Genomic DNA, 20,559 nt, shown 5'->3' with positions numbered 1-20,559 from the left:
AAAAGTCCTATATTTTAAATATACACACCAAAATTGTATACGTGTAATTACATGTTGTCTCAGAGCTGCTTCAAGATAATATGGAATAGGGTGAAACATGTGGGGGTATAGATAAAACATGACAGCCATCAGTTGGTAAATATTAAAGCTGGATGAGTTCATGTGTATACAAGGAACACTCACAGTATTTTGTATGCTTTTGTATATGTTTAAAATTTGTGATAATTGTTTAAAAACAAGACGACACTGTAGAAAACAGTTTGGCAGTTTCTCAAAGGTTAAACGTAGAGCTACCATATGATCCAACAACTCTGCTACTACCTACACTGCACATCTAAAAGAACTGAAAGCAGGGATTTGATCAAATATCTGTACACCAATGATCATAGCAGCATGATTCACAATAGCTACAAGTGGAAACAACCCAAATGTCAATCAACCGATGAATAACAAAATATGGCATATACACACAATGGGATTTATTAAGCCAAAGAAGGAATGACATTTTGTTACATGCTATAACATGGATGAACCTTGAAAACATTGTTTACTGAAATAAGCCAGACATAGAAGGATAAATATTGTAGATTCCACTCACACGAGGTACCTAGAATAGGCAAATTCATAGAGACAGAAAATAGAATAGAGGTTACTAAGGGCTGGTGGGAGGGAAAATGGGGTTGTTACTGTTTGATGGTTACAGAGTTTTCGTTGAGGATGATGAAAAAGTTTTGGTTATACACAGTGGTGATGGTTATACAACACTGTGGCTGTATTGAATGCCACTGAACAGCATATTTATAAATGGTTAAAATAAATATTATTTATGTATATTTTACCACAATAAAAAAAAAAGAGGAATAACTGAGTTGAAATTTCAATTCTTCCTTTTCCGAGAGTCAGTTTCATTGTCTGTAAAATTAGTAATTGTAGTTGTCTATCCTCTGAGCTAAGTGCAGAGTAAGCACTCAGTAGGAGAGATCAGTACTACTTCCACTTCAACAGCAAAGGACTGTTGTGAAGATTAACTAAGTCAATGGATAGGAAAGAACTTTCTAAATGGCAAACTGCTATACAAATATTAACAAACATTTGGTGTTACTGTCTCCCAAGGCCATGGAACAGGTCAGAAGAAGGATAATTCTTTTGCACTCGTATATTCTACATGGGCCAAGAGAATATATGGGTTTCTGTATTGTATCAGAAGGTATTAGAAAAAGAAGGAATAAAACTTAGAGAACAATTGTCTTTTACCGTGATGCTTAAACATGCTCAGGCAACTGCTTAAAATAAGTGCTCAAGACATAATGGTCATACCTTTCTTTCCTTTTAGGCTACTACTATTCTTACTAAAAGTTTACTTCATTTTAAAAATATAGAACATGGAAGCTTACAGAATTTCTTAAGCATATCTAGAACCTACTGCCAAATACTATAGTTCAATTCATATCTTTAATCTCATTTTGAAACAGCAATTAGAAATGTGTATTTAAGGAATACTAGCTTCCCTTTTTGAACCCATGAAAGAAGGCAAGGATTCACCTTAGCATAAGATGATAACTACTGAATTACTATGAATTATTACAGTATCAGAAAGAAGGTCATTTTCAATTACCAGTTCCATTTACCTCTGGCTTATAAGAGCGGCGAGTATATGTTAAGTCAATAATCAGCCCAAGTTCTTCATTCTGGTCTTGGATTTTGTTAAAAAAGATCCAAGGGGGAAAAACATTCTTCTGGAGCAAGATTCTTTTCAAAACTCTGTCAGAGAGAATAAAATAAGAAAGAACATGTGTTTAAAATCCTTTATGATATTATCCATTTATTCAAACCCTGTGATGCTAACATATGAGATTCAAAGTAAAGTTTCCTCCTCTGGAATTTACAAGCGACATTCCAATCCTTTCTTCCAGAGAGATTAGACGGAAGAAAATAAGCTCACTTCTATATATTTATTTCTATGTTTGTTTATTTCATGTTGGTCTCCTAAAGAGACTGTAAACTCCCAGAAGGCAGGGACCACATCAATTTTGCCTACCACTGTATTGCCAGCTCCAAGCAGAGTGCCTGTAAATAGACACATAAATAAATACTTCTTGAATATCTACATATATGAAGGATGGCTTTCACTGCTAAATATTCTTTTATGTATTTGGCTTATTTGTGTACTCTGTTCCATTGATCTGTTTGGTTATTCAACTGCCAGCAACACACTTTTTTTTTTAAATTAGTAGACTAGTTTTAGAGCAGTTTTAGATTCACAGCAAAACTGAGCAAAAAGTACACAGTTCCCACTTATACCCTCTCTCCTACATCCCACACAGCCTTCCCCACTATCAACATGCCATACCAGTGTGCTTCATTTGTGAGAATTCATGAACCAACACTGACACATTATTATCAATCAAAGTCCATAGTTTATTGCATTCATGGTACAAGTAACTGACTATTTCTTTATTTCTAGTACAGTCATCCCCAAACATCTACATACTGAGATATATATTACTTTCTTACAAATTACTTTATTCTTTATTTATAGTTAGGGCATTACATTGTTTTGTGTTTTTTTTTTTTGTTTGTTTTAAATTAAGTACAAAAGTAGGTTGTATTTATCTATGAATTCCATTTCTGGATAGTAAAGGAAGATTTAAAAAGTATTTGCTATATAAAGGGAAAATGGAGTACGACGGGTTTGAGAGCCAGGGCTCTATATGGTGAATTCAGATTTCTGGAAGAATACGGTATTAACTTTCGCTTACCTGTATTAAAGGAACTTTGAAAGCAATGAAACGAGTCCCAGGCATCCGCTGTCCAACTGGGAGATAGTCTTTCCACCTATTAATATCTTTTTTGTTAGGCAAATTTTATGTTAGGCTGTCTCCCTGCATAGGATGAAGGCGCCGTGAAAATGGAAATCATATCCCTCTATAGTAGGTCCCTCTTTCTGCTTTGCATTTTGCTGCTCCACTTATTCAACCCCACCTAGTAATAACCTATACTTCCCTTGTTCCTGTTTTCCCATCTTGAAAACAGATAAAAGGCAACAAAACAATGCAAAGGTCTCAACAAATAAGGGATATCCAAAACCAGAGATGGCCAGAACTTCTGTATCCCTGATGAAACCTAGCCCGGTGTTGAATACTTAAGTATCATTAATACATGCGTGTTGACTGAAACAGTTTAAACTCAATTCTTCCACTTCACAGTTTATTTTTAGTCCTCATACAAAACCTGATAATAAAATTCCTTAATGCTAGGAATCACAGTGAAAAATAATATCTGAACTGACTTCTGTCACATGAGTTAGAACTAAGGTTAATTCAGTGTATCTGAAACATAGAAAGTGAGGGCAAAAGTGGCACAAGATGGGGCCAGAGAAGCAGAGAGGATTCTAGACCACGCAGAGTCTTAAAGGCCAACACTGTGTTTTCTATTCTCAAAACAATGTTTGTGAGTGATGTTTATGAGCAATGTTCCAACTTGCTTTCAAGGTTTCTTGTGTGAAGAATGGATTGGAAGGAAACAAGATATATGGACACTAGTTAGGACCTAATCGCAACAGACAGGCAAGTTTAGTATTAGGATGTTGAGGAAGAGCTGACAGATTCCAAAGAAATTCAGGAGATAAACTGAAGCAGGCTTAATGGGGTATGTGATGGAGGAAAGGAAGGTCTTAGGGAATTAAAGGGTTTACTGCACACATAAGCAAAGTCTCAAAATTAATCATTTGAACGTACAGAGGTAGATCTCTCAAATGACACCGGTTAGGAAGCAACAGTAAGCCCTTTAGAATTCCTAGAGACAACACAAATCAACTGTTTCGATGGAAAATTCGGCAGGACCGGTGCGTTTTTTCACTCAAACTTAGTTCCAGTTCCTATTACTCACATTTTCTGTGCCAAAACAACACAGCTTGAGGAATTGAAGGGGATTCCATTTTGGTAATTAAGGAGTGTCCCCAACACTGACAGTGGCATCTTAAAAAGCACTCCCTCTGCATTCTACCCGAGGAGCAATGGCCAGAGCTTCCCTTTGAAAACGATGGGGAGAAATCAGAACATCACACACTGTCCCTTTCAGCTACTGTGAACTGAGCCGCGAGATGACCAATACCCCCTGGCACAGCGCGGACCGGCCAGCGCGCGGGGGCAACAGGGACAGGAGACAGCACAAGAGACGAAGCCCAGGCCCAGGGGCCAAGGTGTATTACCTTTCCGGGTTGTGCTTTCCGCCCTTCCTCTTGGCCGACGAACGTCCGGAAAAGCCGCGACCCTGACCCCAGCGCCCGCGGCCATGCTGCCACTGGCTCATGTGACCCCCAACCTGCCGCCCACCCAATGCCAAGAGTGCCAAAGTCGCCAACCCGGCGCCCCCGGTGCCAGCACAAGGCCCCGAACCACAGGCGCCTAGGCACGAGCCCACGCAGCTCGCGGACCTCCTTCTACTGCGCATGCGCCACCGCCCGTCCACATGACGTCATCACGCCGGCCGACTCAGACGCTTGGTTAGTAAAGAGGACTCTCATGCCTGCAATTCCCTCCTTAGCCGAAGGCGGCTAGCAGAGGTCCATTAGTTCGTGGGTGTAACCTTCAGGATTCCAATAGTACAGGACACGGAAAGTTGTCCCACTCTCCCAGTTTCTTGTGTGGTTCTTTCAGGTATTTCCCAAGTGCTTACATTCACACTTACTGTATCTTGTATGGAAGTATTTGTACCTAATGGATATACTGTATTTTATAGAAGAGCAGCATACTATATACATAGTCTACAATCTGTCTTGGATAGTGATTTTCCCAGTCAATTTTTGTGTACATCCATTCTATGCTCTTTAATAGCTGCGTAACATTACATAATTTACATGACCAGTCCAATATTGATGCACTTTTAGTTGTTTTCAATTTGGGGTTTTTTTGTTTTTTGTTTTTGTCCTCTGTTACAGATAGGCTGCAATGTGAACCTCTTTATACACGTATAGAGCTATATATAAATTTCTAGACATAGAATTTCTGGAATGAAAGAGATGCAAACTTAAAATATTGAAAGATTTTCAATCAATCTAATCTGCCTAATCAACCTTCACAAATATTCTATCAACTTATCCTCCACTCACAGTGACACATTTATTGGGTTTCTATTATGTGCCTGGTATCATGCTGGAGCTTGACTGTATGTATTTACATTTTAGACAATACCAAAAAATGCCTGAGAGAGATAAGAGTGGAGCTCAAGTATAACATTTCCTCACAGTATCAGGCATAGGGATCTGTATCTGTTAGAAAAACTATGAATCCTGCCACAAGTGGACAGCAAAGAACAGCATGTCCTACAGTAGGTCTGAGGGTATAATAGCATACTAAATTCCATTGTTATTTATACTAACAAATGTTTTTTGTTAGTTTTACTTTTTAGTTTCTAATTTCTGAAAGTAGCTTACATACATATACACTGTTAGTAATCTTCACAACCATTTGAGCTGGGTAAACTGAGTCAGGAAGGTCAGAATTTTTGAATGAATGAATGAGTAAAAAGATCACTAGCTTTAATGTATCTGGGACAGTCATAGTCTAACCAAGTTTAAATCCACAAGCATTTATTTACAGTTCTGAAAACTTCCACATAATTAAAAATGGGACAATATTAGTAAATCACTATTTGGATAAAGAAAAGATACAAGTTAGCACAACATAGTTTACAAACTTAAATTAGGCACATTCAATTTGGTGCTAAATCATAAAATACTCTTTTGCAATTTATGAAAAATATCCAATAGGCATGGAATGGCCAAAAAGTACAAATGATACAGATATCTATAGACATGACAGTGTACAAATGGTGACATAAATCTACCAGAAACTAGAAAATCTATGTTGGTCTTATAGTTCCAGCTGGCTAAAAGATACAGGCTTTGGGTGGGAACACAAAAAAATCCAGACCTGGCCATAACAGGGTTTCCAGAAAGTATGGCAACTAGCAAAGAGTAGGCCTCTGGATGGGAGTGGGTCCAACATGAGCTAAAACAATGCCTTAATGGGTATGTAGTATGCTGGGATGGAAAATATAGGAGCAAGGGATATTTGGAGAATCAGATAGCTAAGTATTTGACACTAACAAAATCTACCAGTATCTGATAGGGCCTCAGGTACCATGCAAGGGTTTCAGGGATTCCAGTATTGAATTAAATCAAAATGTGACAATGGGAAGAATTAAGGAGAGCCTCAGGGGTAGAGGAACTGGGTATTTTACAGCAAGACATGTCTCAGTTAACCTGATGGGTTCAAAATGCAGGAAGTGGGTATACAGGACAAGACAATACCCTAACTATAAGAATAAAGGTTGAGGTCAGGGTAGGGCTTGATGTTCCTAAGTGTTGAAATAGAGCTCTTTAGTTTCTTCCTCCTACATGTAAGATACCTCTAGAGGTTAAGATGATACTGAGCCTGCAAGCTAAAGTTAAATGGCTGGAACTAGGGAGAGAAAATAAGTTACATAGGCTCGGAACCAGGAAAAGCCTAACTAAGGGTTTGCCTAAATAGAATTGAATGTTGGAACTGAATATTTTAATACGTAAACATTTTACTGATGCCAAAATTTGTCTTACCACACTTCCCCCAATCTCACACCACCCACCCTAACCTGCAGTAGCTATGGGTCCCTTGATTTCCATGGAAATACAGAAAAAAGAGACACAGATCTGGCTTGCAGGTATTTAGGAAGTTGTTAGCCTCACATCACATACTAGTATCATGTAAGTAGGCCGTCTGAAGTATGAAGCTTAGGGGAAAAACCTTGAAGGAAACTTAAAAGCTTAAGCCACACCTCTATACTACACCACCTTTCACAATTTCTTCTCAGCTGAGCATCATCCCCATCAGTGAAAAAACTCATATCTCATGATAGGAAAAACAGGCCTAAAAATTAAATGTGTGTCTTTGGAGGTCCCATCTAGGCGATATCTTCCTGGTACCGGAAAAGTCCGCAGGAAGATCAATCTTTGCACCCCTGAAAGCTTACCACCAAGGAAAATGACTAGGTCCATAGATTTCCTCCCTCAAACCAGCTTACCTCACATATAAATCATTAGCAACTCAGCCCTTACTCACATTATCGCAGTCACAAGAGTGGTTAAGGAGAAAAGCACTAACCAGGGAAACTAAAACAGAGGCAATCCAGGCCAAGTTGGGCTGATGGCAGATATCTGCTCCTTACGCTTGGGTGCATAATGCGACTCACCACAATGCCTTTTTCACAGACCCTTTTTAAAGTTTCTCCACAAAATCCAACAGCTCAAGTTAATTCATGATGCTTCAAGGTAAACAATCGTCAAGAGAAAAACATGCAATATGTCTTACAATGTTGGATTCCTTACAAATAGGACAAGGAAATAACCATGTAGACAAAACCAGAGCATTTTAAAACATCTGTATTCTACAAACATACCAGTGAATGCTATAAATAAGGTAATATGACATAAAACAAAATGAAAAATATATGTAAGACTGTTCTCTTTAGTGTACAGAATTCATGGCAGTTGCTGCACTATCTAGCTACTTAAATATATCTAAATGTATAACTGTCTGTTCTGGTAATACAAAATGAGGCCCAAGTGTGTCAACTTGTTTCCCACAGAAACCAAAAAATCTACATGAATCTCTTTTCTCCTGTGCCCTTTCACCTTACCTGCTCCCAATTCTCCACGAATGTCCTCTTCTTTCTCTAATTATTCTCCCCTTCATTTTGCTTGGCCTTGCACCCAAGCATGCAAGACAGAGAACCCTAGAGGTCCAAGATTCTAGAGTGGCTGTTTGCAAGGGGGAGGAGATTACAGTAACTGCCACACTGTATATACTTCTGTGCAAAGAAAAAGGGACAGTATGCAGAATGTCTCTCACATATAAAAAGAGCTGGATGACAGGATACCTGTGTGGCCCAAGGAACTAGAGGTAGCAAATTATGGGCAAAAGAATTGCATCCAAAGGCTGGAAAAGGAAAGGTTTGCAACCAGCTCTGTCTCCTAGCTCTCTGGTATTTGCTTCCAATGGGCAGAGTCTATTTTGTGAAGCATCAAGCACTGAAAAGAAGACTCCTGCTGCTGGAAGTTGACAGGAAGTAACATCCATGAGGGGAAGAATGCAAGATCAAGGCTTATCCTAGAAACAATGCCTATAATGAAAAAAAAAAAAAAAATAGAAAGAGGAAGAGAAATGTAACTCCCTCTTGTTTTCCACAATGGTTGCACCATTGTATATTCCCACCAACACGACACAAGGGTCTCAGTTTCTCCACATCTTCACCATTTTTTATTTTCTCTCTCTTTTTTTTTTTTTGTTTTTGATAGCAGCCATCCTGATGAGTGTGAGGTGATGTCTCATTGTAGTTTTTTTTTCATTGTTTCTACAGTAGGTCCTTGTTGGTTATCTATTTTATTTTATTAATTTATTTTTAAAATATTTATTTATTTATTTGGCTACACTGGGTCTTAGTTGCGGCATGCAGGATCCTTTATTTGTGGCTTGTGAACTCTTAGTTGAGGCATGTGGGATCTAGTTCCCTCAGCAGGGATTGAACCTGGGCTCCCTGCATTGGCAGCACAGAGTCTTAACCACTGGACCACCAGGGAAGTCCCTCATTGTAGTTCTGATTTGCATTTTTCTAATGATTAGTGATGTTGAGCATCTTTTCATGTGCTTATTGGCCATTCATATATGTTTGGAGAAATGGCTCTGCAAGTTCTTTGCCCATTTGATAATTGGCTAGTTGGGTGTTTTGTTCTGTTTTTGTTTTTGCGTTTGGGTTCTTTATATATTACAGATATTAATCCCATATCAGATATGTGATTTGCAAATATTTTCCCCCATTCTGTGGGTTGCCTCTTTACACTTCTGTTTTTTTAATTGGGGTGTAGTTGCTTTACAATGTTGTGTTAGTTTCTGCTGTACGGTGAAGTGGATCAGCTATATGTATACATATATCCCCTCTTTTTTGGATTTCCTTCCCAGTTAGGTCACCACAGAGCATTGAGTAGAGTTCCCTGTGCTATACAGCAGGTTTCCTTTTTACTCTGTTGATGGTGTCTTCTGATATACAGAATTTTAAAATTTTCATGAAGTCCAGTTTGTCTGTTGTTTCTTTTGTTGCTTGTGCCTTTGGTATCATATCCAGGAAATCATTGCCAAATCTACTGTTGTGCAACTTTTGCTCTGAGTTTTCTTCTAAGAGTTTTATAGTTTTAGGTCTTAACATTTAAATCTGTGGTCCATTTAGAGTTGAGTTTTGTATATGTTGCTAGGTGAGAGTGTAACTTCCTTCTTTCACATGTGGATATACAGTTTTTCGAGCAACATTTGTTGAAAAGACTATCCTTTTCCCATTGAATGGTCTTGATACCTTTGCTGAAAATCATTTGACCATATATGTGAGAGTTTTTTCCTGGGGTCTCTTTGCTCTAGCTGGGACTTCCAATAATGTGTTGAATAGAAGTGGCAAGAGTGGGCATTCTTGCCTTGTTCCTGGTCTTAGAGGAAAAGCTTTCAGTTTTACACTGTTGAGTGTGGTGTGAGTTAGTTGTGGGCCCTCATAAATGGCCTTTATTATATTGATTAGTTTCTTTCCATTCCTGATTTGTTGAGTGCTTTTTCATGAAAGGGTGTTGAGTATTGTCAGCTGCTTTTTCTGTATCAGTCAAGATAATCGTGTGGTTTTGTCCTTCATTCTGTTAATGTGAAGTATTATATTGGTTGATTTTTATGTGTTGAATCATCCTTACATTCCATGGTTAAATCCCACTTGATCATGGTGTATACATACTTCTTTTAATGTGTTGTGAATTCTGTGTGCTAGTATTTTGTTGAGGATGATCGAAGCCATCTGGTCCTTGGCTTTTCTGTGTTGGCAGGTTTTGATTACTGATTGAATCTCCTTGCTAGTTATATGTTTGTTCAGATTTTCTATTTTTTCATGATTCAGTCTTGGTAGGTTGTGTCTTTCTCAGAATTTATGTTTGTCTTCTTGGCTATCCAATTTGTTGGTATACAGTTGTTCATAGTATTTATTCTCTTATAATCCTTATTTCTGTGGCATTTCTTGTAATATTCCCTCTTTCATTTCTGATTTTATTATTTGAGTCTTCTTTTTAGTCAGTCTGGCTCCTTAGTCTGGCTAAGAGGTTGTCAATTTTGTTGATCTTCTGAAAAAAACACTTTTAGTTTCATGATTTTTTTTTTTCCTGCTGACTATTTCATTTATCTGTGCTCTAATCTTTATTATTTCCTTCCTTCTGCCTGCTTTAGGTTTAGTTCTTCTTTTAGTTCCTTGAGGTAAAAGTTAGATTGTTTACTTGAGATCTTCCCTTTTTTAATATATGCATTTACGGCTATAAACTTCCTTCTTAGTACTTCTTTTGCTGCGTCCATAAGTTTTTTGGCATTTTGCGTTTTCATTTGTGTCCAGGTATTTTCTAATTTCCTTTGTGACTTCTTGTTTGACCCATTGGTTTTGTAAGAGTGTAGTGTTTAATTTCCACATATTGTAAAATTTTCAGTTTTTCTTGTGCTATTTGTTTCTAGTTTCATTCCATTGTGATTGGAAAAGATACTGTGTATTATGGTTTCAGTCTTCTTGAATTTATTTAGACTTGCTTTGTGGCTAGACATGTGTTCTATCCTGAAGAATGTTGCATGTGTACTTGAGAAAATGTGTTGTGCTGTTGTTGGGTGGAGTGTTCTGTATATATATCTGTTATGTCTGATTGGTCTATAGTGTTGTTCAATTTCTGAATTTCTTTATTCTTCTGTATGGTTATTCTGTTCATTATTGAAAGTGGGTGTTGAAGCCTCTTAATATTATTATGTTGCTGTGTATTTCTCCCTTCAATTCTTTCAACATCTGCCTCATTAATTTAGGAGCTCTGAGGTTTGGTGCATAAATACTTATAAATATTCTTGGTGAATTGACCCCTTTTTTTAAAAATAAAATTTATTTATTTATTTGTTTATTTATGGCTGCATTGGGTCTTCGTTGCTTTGTGTGGGTTTTCTCTAGTTGCGGGTTTCTCATTGCAGTTGCTTCTATTGTTACAGAGCATGGGCTCTAGGCACGTGGGCTTCAGTAGTTGTGGTATGTGGGCTGCAGTAGTTGTGGCTCGTAGGCTCTAGAGCGCAGGCTCAGTTGTTGTGGCTCATGGGCTTAGTTGCTCCGTAGCATGTGGGATCTTCCCAGATCAGGGCTCGAACCTGTGTCCCCTGCACTGGCAGGCAGATTCTTAACCACTGCACCACCAGGGAAGCCCTGAATTGACCCTTTTATCATTATGTGATGTACTTCTTTGTCTCTTGTAACGGTTTTTGACTTAAAGTCTATTTTGTCTGAAATTAATATAGCCACTCCTGTGCTCTTTTGGTTACTATTTGCATGAAATCTCTTTTTTCATCCTTTTACTTGGAATCGATATGTATCCTTACATCTAAAATGTTTCTTTGATGGACAACATGTAGTTGGAAGACCACTAAAGACCACTAATTTTTTTAAAATATTTATTTATTTATTTTGGCTGCACTGGGTCTTAGTTGTGGCACACAGGATTTTCGTTGTGGCACGTGGGGTCTTTAGTTGTGGCATGCATGCGGGATCTATATCCCCGACCAGGGATCGAACCTGGGCCCCCTGCATTGGGAGCGCAGAGTCTTAGCCACTGGGCCACCAGGGAAGACCCAGACTGCTAACTTTTAATATTAAAAAATGACTCAGGGAAAGAATCTGAAACTGTTTATTTATACCAAAAGACATTTAATCTCAGATCAGAGAGTTGCTGATGACACCTGCTTAGTTTTGAAGCATTCATCTTAAGAATTCTCTTTCTAGTATTTGGGTTATACCACTATCGAGAGGCAAGTGTGGGAAAACTGATGAAACATATGGGAATTATTAGAAATTAATTTCCTTAATGAAGTCTATAAACCATCAAGGAGGTAATAAAAGTCAGTTCTGGGAAATGTATTTTTTAATAAGAATTTTTCATATTTAATTTTAACTTTTGGGGTTTTTTTTTTAGCTGATAAAAGTGAGAGAGAGAGACAGAGTTCTTTTTTCTCACACGTTGGGTTAGTTGTCAAAGTGCTGGTTTCTTAATATTGTATCATTAGTGTTCTACAAATATCCTAATGAATCAAACTTTCTTTTTGTAAGCTAATGGCAATCGGCTATTTTCAAAGGCAACACCCTGTGCTCTACACCCAGCATTATTTAGTTGCAGTGAATAGCCATTTTGAACATTCATTTTGGTATTCTTTCCTCGAGGGCTCAAATAAGACTAACTGTGCCAAAACGTTGGCTGTATTATTATTTATTTAGGGATTTCAAATTGCCAAAATGAATATGCAAAATTCCTTTCTTTGCTTTTTATTCTTTACCCCTTAAAAAATGCCATTGAAGCAAGGTGGGTGTGCCCCATGGTGTTCTACCTTTTGAGAAAAACCTCTTGGAAGAGTTGATACCATAGAAATCTCTTTATATGGTTGAGTAATATTCCATTGTATATATATGCCACATCTTCTTTATCCATTCATCCGATGATGGACACTTAGGTTGCTTCCATGTCCTGGCTAGTGGAAATAGAGCTGCAATGAACATTTTGGTACATGACTCTTTTTGAATTATGGTTTTCTCAGGATATATGCCCAGTAGTGGGATTGCTGGGTCATATGGTAGTTCTATTTTTAGTTTTTTAAGTACCTCCATACTGTTCTCCATAGTGGCTGTACCAATTTACATTCCCACCAACAGTGCAAGAGTGTTCCCTTTTCTCCACACCCTCTCCAGCATTTATTGTTTCTAGATTTTTTGATCATGGCCATTCTGACTGGTGTGAGATGATATCTCATTGTAGTTTCTTTTTTGTTTGTTTGTTTGTTCTCATTGTAGTTTTGATTTGCATTTCTCTAATGATTAATGATGTTGAGCATTCTTTCATGTGTTTGTTGGCAATCTGTATATCTTCTTTGGAGAGATATCTATTTAGGTCTTCTTCCCCTTTCTAGATTGGGCTGTTTGTTTTTTTTTTGTTATTGAGCTGCATGAGCTGCTTGTAAATCTTGGAGATTAATCCTTTGTCAGTTGCTTCATTTGCAAATATTTTCTCCCATTCTGAGGGTTGTCTTTTGGTCTTGTTTATTGTTTCCTTTGCTGTGCAAAAACTTTTAAGTTTCATTAGGTCCCATTTGTTTATTTTTGCTTTTATTTCCATTTCTCTAGTAGCTGAGTCAAAAAGGATCTTGCCGTGATTTATGTCATACAGTGTTCTGCCTATGTTTTCCTCTAAGAGTTTGAGTTATTTGTAGTGAGGTGGATGGAGTGAGAGTGTGTCATACAGAGTGAAGTAAGTCAGAAAGAGAAAAACAAATACAGTATGCTAACACATATATATGGAATCTAAGGAAAAAAAAAAAAAAAGGTCATGAAGAACCTAGTGGTAAGACGGGAATAAAGACACAGACCTACTAGAGAATGGACTTGAGGATATGGGGAGGGGGAAGGGTAAGATGTGACAAAGTGAGAGAGTGGCATGGACATATATACACTACCAGACGTAAAATAGAAAGGGGGAAGCAGCTGCATAGCACAGAGAGATCAGCTCGGTGCTTTGTGACCACCTAGAGGGGTGGGATAGGGAGGGTGGGAGGGAGGGAGATACAAGAGGGAAGAGATATGGGAACATATGTATATGTATAACTGATTCACTTTGTTATAAAGCAGAAACTAACACACCATTTTAAAGCAATTATACTCCAATAAAGATGTTAAAAAAAAAGAAATCTCTTTAGTAATTGAATAGATTTTAAGTTAAGCTTGCCTTTCTATGATCAAAAGCACATTGTTGTAAGCGCTCTGTAAAAATGTTTTGTTAGTGTAGTAACTTTTAATTCTGGGGGAAAAAAATCTTATGACCTTGAGTTTCCTTCAGAGGCTCTTTCACATTTGTGGTTGTGTTAGCATTCATCTTTTCTTGACTCATAACTGCCTGTTTTACTTTTAATAACCTCTTCTTTTTTTATGGACATTGTGTCTTTTTTAAAAAGTCTCTTTAAGGGTCTGAGATATTCTCATTTTAAAGTCTTTTGAAAGTATAGTTTGTAATCTCATTTTTAGCAGGAGCGTTATTTTGTTTTGTCTTTTGGTGCATCCTTCTCTACCTGGTGTTTTTTTGGTTGTCTCTGACTTGCCCCTTGTGGCTCCTTCTTTATAAGGAAGGTTTATATTGGAAGCTTTGGGTTCTTACTCTCCAGGAATATTGGGGAAAATCTCAATAACCAGTCCCTGAACCAGCAGGTGACTTGACTGAGGTCACTTTTGTTTGATTACCTCTGATCTTTTCCATGTGCATTGCTTCAGCCTTGGGCAGTAGTCACAGCTTTTATTGCCTTCTTTCACAGATGAGAGAGCCCTGCTTCAACTCCTGATTTCACAAAATGACCCAACTTTGTCCCCACTTTCCATGCTATAAGATGATTTTAATTCCTATTATTAGAGTTAATTTCTTAGGTGTCTCAAATAGTAAAATTGTAAAATAGATAACTTGCTTGTTTCTGCTTGCTTCTTTTACTGCTACAACTATAGGAGGTTAAAGAACTGCTGTGGTTTGTTGGAATATGTTGAGTCCTTACTGGGTAACCTTAAATCCCTGTTTCTTTATTTTTAAGTGAAGATAATTTGGACAGTGGTTGTGAAGCCCAAATGTTACTATATTTGTGAAAGGGCTTTATAAACGGAAAAACATAATCTAAATGTTAGACTTTATTATTGTTTAGTCATAAGGATTGTGTTATTATTCTATTTAAATCTTTTGATTTTCAGGTTGTTCCATTGACCTGTTATGTATGGCAACAGCCATTATATCAAAACAATGGTGGAACACAGATTCCTGATACTAATGTGGTCTCTTTGGAAAAAACAGCTCAGTGGGGTTCTGGAGATGATCAGGTATGTCTTGTGTAACTGGCAAACTATCTTTTGGTAAGCAGCATGAGAAATTCTAATTTAGCTATGAAGAATGGAAAGAGGCGAATTACGTTAATATTCCATTTTTCTAATAGATCTTTGACAGCCTTAATTATGTAGAACAGCAGTTTACTTTTATTTTTGGTCTCAGGACTCCTTCACATTCTTCAAAAGTATTTTAAAGAGCTTTTGTTTATAAGGGTTATCTGTATCAATATTTAGCTTACAAAAAAATTAAAACATTTTAAAAATATTTATTTAAAATATCAAACCCATTACATATTTACATAAAAATATATTTAAAAATGAAAAATGGCTATTTTCCAAAACAACAAAAAAAATTAGTTGAAAGGGTGGCATTGTTTTATAGTTTTGCATATCTCTTTAATGTCAGGCTTACTAGAAGACAGTTGGTGTATTAGGCAGGGTTCTCCAGAAAAATAGAACCAATAGGAAACATACATATATATACGTAAATAGGTATATATATATATATATATATATATATATATGTATATATATATATATGTATATGTAAAATAAGGAATTGGTTCATGTGATTATGGAGGCTGAGAATTCCCAAGATCTGTAACCTGGGGATCCAGGAGAGCTGATAGTATAGTTCCAGTCTGAACCTGAAGGCCCGAGAACCAGGAGCTGACTGATGGTGTGTGTTCTAGCCCAAGCCTAGAGGTCCGAGGACCAGGGGAGCTGATGGTGTAAGTTCCACTCCAGGTCCAAGTCCGAAGCAGAAAACTGATGTCCCAGCTTGAAGACCATCAGGCAGAGAGAGCGAATTATCTTTTGCCCAGCCTTTTGTTCTATTCAGGCCTTTAATGGGTTGGATGAGGCCTGCCCACCTTAAGAAGGGCAGTCTCCTTTACTAAGTCTGTGGAACAGATGTTAATCTCATCCAGACACACCCTCACAGACACACCCAGATGTTTAACCAAATATCTGGACACCCTATGGCACAGCCAAGTTGACACATAAAGTTAACCATCATAACTGAATTCTCAGATCTGCTTCTGCATTTAGTCCATTGGGATATATTGTTTTGGTTGAATTATGTGAAGAAAATCTGACCTTACATAGGTATGTAGTTAGAAAAGGAAGGCCCACTTAACTTCCCTGAAAGCGTGTCAGTGAGCCCCAGGGATCTTTGGACCACACTTTGGGAACCACTGACCTAGAACATAGTAATAAACTTAGAAGAAATGGAAAAAATTGTGAGCAGACAGGAAAAAGCCTCATATATGTTTGTTGGAGAAAAAAATGCATCCTTACTCATAATGATTAAATATTTAAGGTTGATTATCTAATAACTTGGGTATCAGATTTCTTCTAGTACCTTCAATTTCCCCTAAATTGCATTTATTATCCATTAAATGCAAGGTATGGAGGAAGGAGATTTACTGTCGCCAAATGAAAAGGGTTAAGAGAAACCCTGACCAGAAAAAGCACGGTACTCTGTGATCATTAAATGGAAGGGGGATTGTTATGGGTTGAATTGTGTCCCCCAAAATGATGTGTTGAAGTCCCAATCTGCAATACCTCAGAATGTGACCTTATTTGGAAATATAGTGATGGCAGATAGAACTATTTAAGTTAAGAAGAGATCATACTGGATTTAGGGTGGGCCCTTAATCCAATATGACTGGTGTCCTTGTAAGAGAGGGACACACAGGAAGAGGCCTGCCATGTGAAGACAGAGGCAGAGATGGAGTTATGCTGCCATAAACCAAGAAATGCCTGGGGCTGCGAGAAGGAGGAAGAGGTAAGAAGGATCCTCCCCTAGAGGCTTTGGATGGAGCAGGGCCCTGCCAACACCTTGATTTCAGACTTTTAGCCTCCAGAACTGTGAGAGAATACATTTCTGTTGTTTTAAGCCCTCCGCTTTGTGTAAGTTCATTATGGCAGCTTTAGGAAACGAATACAGAGGTATATTCCTAAATAGTTTAATATTCTCTGAGGGCATGTTTATGGTAGAGCACAGTCCAAAAATGGATATCTTCCCTTTTTTCGGTCCTTGTTTTATAAAATATAAACCATGGATAGATCCTGCAGCTCTTCATTTCTGCCTTTATGCCTGGGTTCCTCAGAAGAACTGGAGGATTATACCACTTCGTAATTCTCTCCCCTCTTTTCTCCTTCTGGTTATTCTGCTCATTCATCCTTGTTGCTGTCATCCAAGTTAACTTTTTTTTATTCATTGAAAACTATAGCTCTTGCTACACTGTCTTCTTTTAGTTTCTTTCACTTCAGCTTACACTATACATCCAGTGTCTGAAACTCTTGGATCTTTGATCTAATGTGCAGAGATATTTTTCCTTCACTCCTCCCAACCTTCCTCTATCCCTACTTACCCCGTGGTCACAGTCTAAACCTTATCAGCTCCAGCAACTTGAGTACAAATGGCTCATCCTTTCTTCCCTCCAGCTACTGCCCCATTTAATATTTCTGCTCCCTGTTAAGTGAAATTTTCAAGAGGTTTTGGTCTCTATTTTCTGATATCTTATCCTCATTTTTTAAAAAGTCAGGTTTATTGAGGTATAATTTAAATACAGCAAAATTAACTCTTTTAGGTGAACAGTTTGATGAGCTTTGACAAATACATACAGTTATATAACTAGTACACATTTAATTGCCATCACCCCCAAAAAGTTTCCTTGTGCCCCTTTGTAGTCAGTCATCGCCCCCATGCTTAGTCCCTGGCAACCGCTAATCTCATTTCTGTCTCTATAGTTTTGCCTTTCAGAATTGCAGGGTGTAGATTTTTAAAAAATTAATTAATTAATTTATTTTTGGCTGCATTGGGTCTTTGTTGCTGCACGCGGGCTTTCTCTAGTTGTGGCAAGTGGGGGCTACTCTTCTATGTGGTGCTCGGGCTTCTGCTTGTGGTGGCTTCTCTTGTTGTAGAGCACGGGCTCTAGTCGTGCGGGTTTCAGTAGTTGTGGCATGCGGGCTCAGTAGTTGTGGCTCACGGGCTCTAGAGCACAGGCTCGGTAGTTGTGGTGCATGGGCTTTGTTGCTCTGTGACATGTGGGATATTCCCGGACCAGAGCTCAAACCCGTGCCCACTGAAGTGGCAGGCGGATTCTTAACCACTGCACCACCAGGGAAGTCCCATGTGTAGATTTTTGAATCTGGCTTCTTTCACTTGGCACATGCTTTTAAGGTTCATCCATGTTGTTGCATAAATCAGTAGCTCTTTAAAATTTATTTCTAAGTAGTATTCCACTTATGTACAGGTTTTTAGGTAGACAGCTGGTTTCATTTCCCTTGGGTAAATACCTAGGAATGGGATTGCTGGCTGATACGGTAACTGTACATTTAACATTATAAGAAAGTGCCAAACTGTTTTCGAAGTGCCTGTACTATTTTGCATTCCCCACAATGTATAGGTGTTCTAGTTGTTTTGCATCCTTGCCAGCTCTTGGTATTGTCAGGGTTTTTTTGTTTTTGTTTTAAAATTTTTAATCATTTTAGGTATGTTGTGGTGTCTGACTGTGGTTTTAATATGAATTTTCCTAACGATAATGTGCATCTTTTTGTGTGCTTATTTGCCATCCATGTTTTTTCTTTAGTGAAGGGGTTGGTTTAAATCTCTTCCCCATTTTTTATGGGTGATTTGTTCCATTTGTTGAGTTTTGAGAGTTCTTTATATATTCTAGATGTAAGTCCTTTATGTGTTTTGCAAATATTTTCTCCCAGTCTATGGTTTTTCTTTGAATTGTCCTATTTGTTTTTTGAAGAGTAGAAGTTTTAATTTTGATGAAGTTGAAGTTGATTTATTGATTTTTTTTTTTATGGTTTTTACTTCTTATGTCTAACCTGGTAAATTTTGACCTAATCCTAGATCACAAAGATTTTCTCCTATATTTTTTTCTAGAACAGGGTTTCTCAGCCTTGGTGCTTTTGATATTTGGGCTAGATAATTCTTTATTTTACAGGACTGTCCTGTGTATTGTAAGATGTTTAGCAGCACCCTTGGCCTCTTCCCACTAGATATCAGTAATACTGCCACATGTTGGTAAACGTCAAAAATATCTCCAAACATTGTCAAATGTATCATGGTTGAGGGGAGAGGAGGGTGTCAAAATCTTGCCCAGTTGAGAACGAGTTTTTGAAGTTTTATAGTTTTAAGTTTCACATTTATATCTAAATCTGTTTTGAGTTGGTTTTTGATTATGGTGTGAAGTAGGGGTCCAGCTTCATTTTCTTACATACAAATATCTAATTGTTATTCCAACACCATTTGCTGAAAATACTCCCTTTTCCCTTGGCATCTTTGTGTGGGTGTATTTCTGGACTCTCTATTCCATTGATTTATATCTGTATCATCATGTTAATACTGTGCTCTTAATTACTGTACTGTCCTGAAATCAGATAGTGTGAGTTCTCCCACTTTGTTTTTCTTTTTAAAAATGGTTTCGTTTATGTTAGAGTCTTTGAATTTCCATGTAAATTTTAGAGTCAGTTTGTCAATTTCTATTTAAAAAGTCTGCTGGAATTTTGATTCAAATTGCCTTGAGTCTATAAATCAATTTGAAGGGAATTGACATCTTAACAATATTGAGTTCTCTAACCCACAGACACAATAGTTCTTACAGTTTTATTTAGTTCGCTAATTTCTTCATCAGTGTTTTGTTGCCTTCAGTGTACCAAACTTAATACATGTTTGTATTAGACTTACTGAAATGTTAAAAAAAATTCAATTCCTACTGTTCAGCACAATTATATAGGAATATAATTGACTTTCTGTATTGACCTTGTAGCCTATGACCTTGCTAATCTCATTTACTAGTTCTAGTATAGTTCTTTTGTAGATTCTTTAGGACTTTTTAATGTATAGACAATCATATCCATTGTATTTTTTTTCCTTTTTCCTTTTTGACATATATGCCTTATCTAGTGGCTAGAATCTACTTATTCTTCTACTTGATCTTCTTGTGTTCTAACCTCACTTCTGTGAAAGCAAGTGTCACCAACAAATTTGTGTAGCTGAATACAGTAAGCACTTTTCTGTCCTCATCTTAGATGCAATAAATAGCATTTCATATTCTTAACCAATGCTTAAATTCTTAAAATTATTTCCTTTCTCGGCTTCTCCTGGTTTTCTTTCTACTCCTCTGACTATTCTTTCTCAGTTTCCTTTGCTGCTTTATCGTCCCCTGTTAAACGTTAAAATCAGAGGTTGCAAGCTGTGGACCTGCATATGGCTCAAATGTGGTTTGCAGGAAAAAAAAATTCGGGGGCACAGTGTTCTAAAAATTTTTAAACAGAATACTTTAAAGTGTGCATGCAGTGCATAGTTGGCCACAGGTCCCATTACTCTCTAATATCAGGCAGGTTTACTCATTTCTTTTACCTCCCTGTACCTATACACATTTGAGTTTTTAACTTCTGCTTGAAATGTTGGAATGTTTTGGTTCTCATCTAGATCTAGGGCTTTAAATATGCCTGTGTACTTAAAAATCCCAAGTTTGTATCTCCAACCTTTACTTCTCCCTCAAAATTTGTTTGTATTTATTCTGTTGTTTATTTTTTATCCCTCTTCACATCTGTCAA

At 37.5% G+C, this 20,559-nt stretch overlaps 1 long non-coding RNA gene and 1 other non-coding gene across 3 annotated transcripts; both read right to left on the bottom strand.

Annotated features, from left to right (window-relative positions):
* Nucleotides 1-516: 516 nt before the first annotated feature.
* On the bottom strand, nt 517-4,318 carry LOC137778083 (uncharacterized). Of its 2 annotated transcripts, XR_011076732.1 has the most exons (4): nt 4,211-4,302; nt 2,760-2,835; nt 1,629-1,761; nt 517-607 (listed from the first exon to the last, which is right to left on the bottom strand). It is a non-coding gene; the product is annotated as an uncharacterized lncRNA (long non-coding RNA). The 2 variants fall into 2 exon arrangements; XR_011076731.1 differs by lacking the exon at nt 2,760-2,835 and having other exon boundaries at nt 4,211-4,318.
* A 4,226-nt stretch (nt 4,319-8,544) lies between these two features.
* Nucleotides 8,545-8,617, bottom strand: TRNAG-GCC (transfer RNA glycine (anticodon GCC)). Its single transcript has one exon. It is a non-coding gene; the product is annotated as a tRNA-Gly (tRNA).
* Between the last annotated feature and the right edge of the window lie 11,942 nt (nt 8,618-20,559).

The sequence above is a fragment of the Eschrichtius robustus genome, chromosome 15 (genome assembly GCF_028021215.1).
Source record: "Eschrichtius robustus isolate mEscRob2 chromosome 15, mEscRob2.pri, whole genome shotgun sequence".
Taxonomy (NCBI): domain Eukaryota; kingdom Metazoa; phylum Chordata; class Mammalia; order Artiodactyla; family Eschrichtiidae; genus Eschrichtius; species Eschrichtius robustus.
This window is presented reverse-complemented; position numbering and strand designations above follow the sequence as displayed.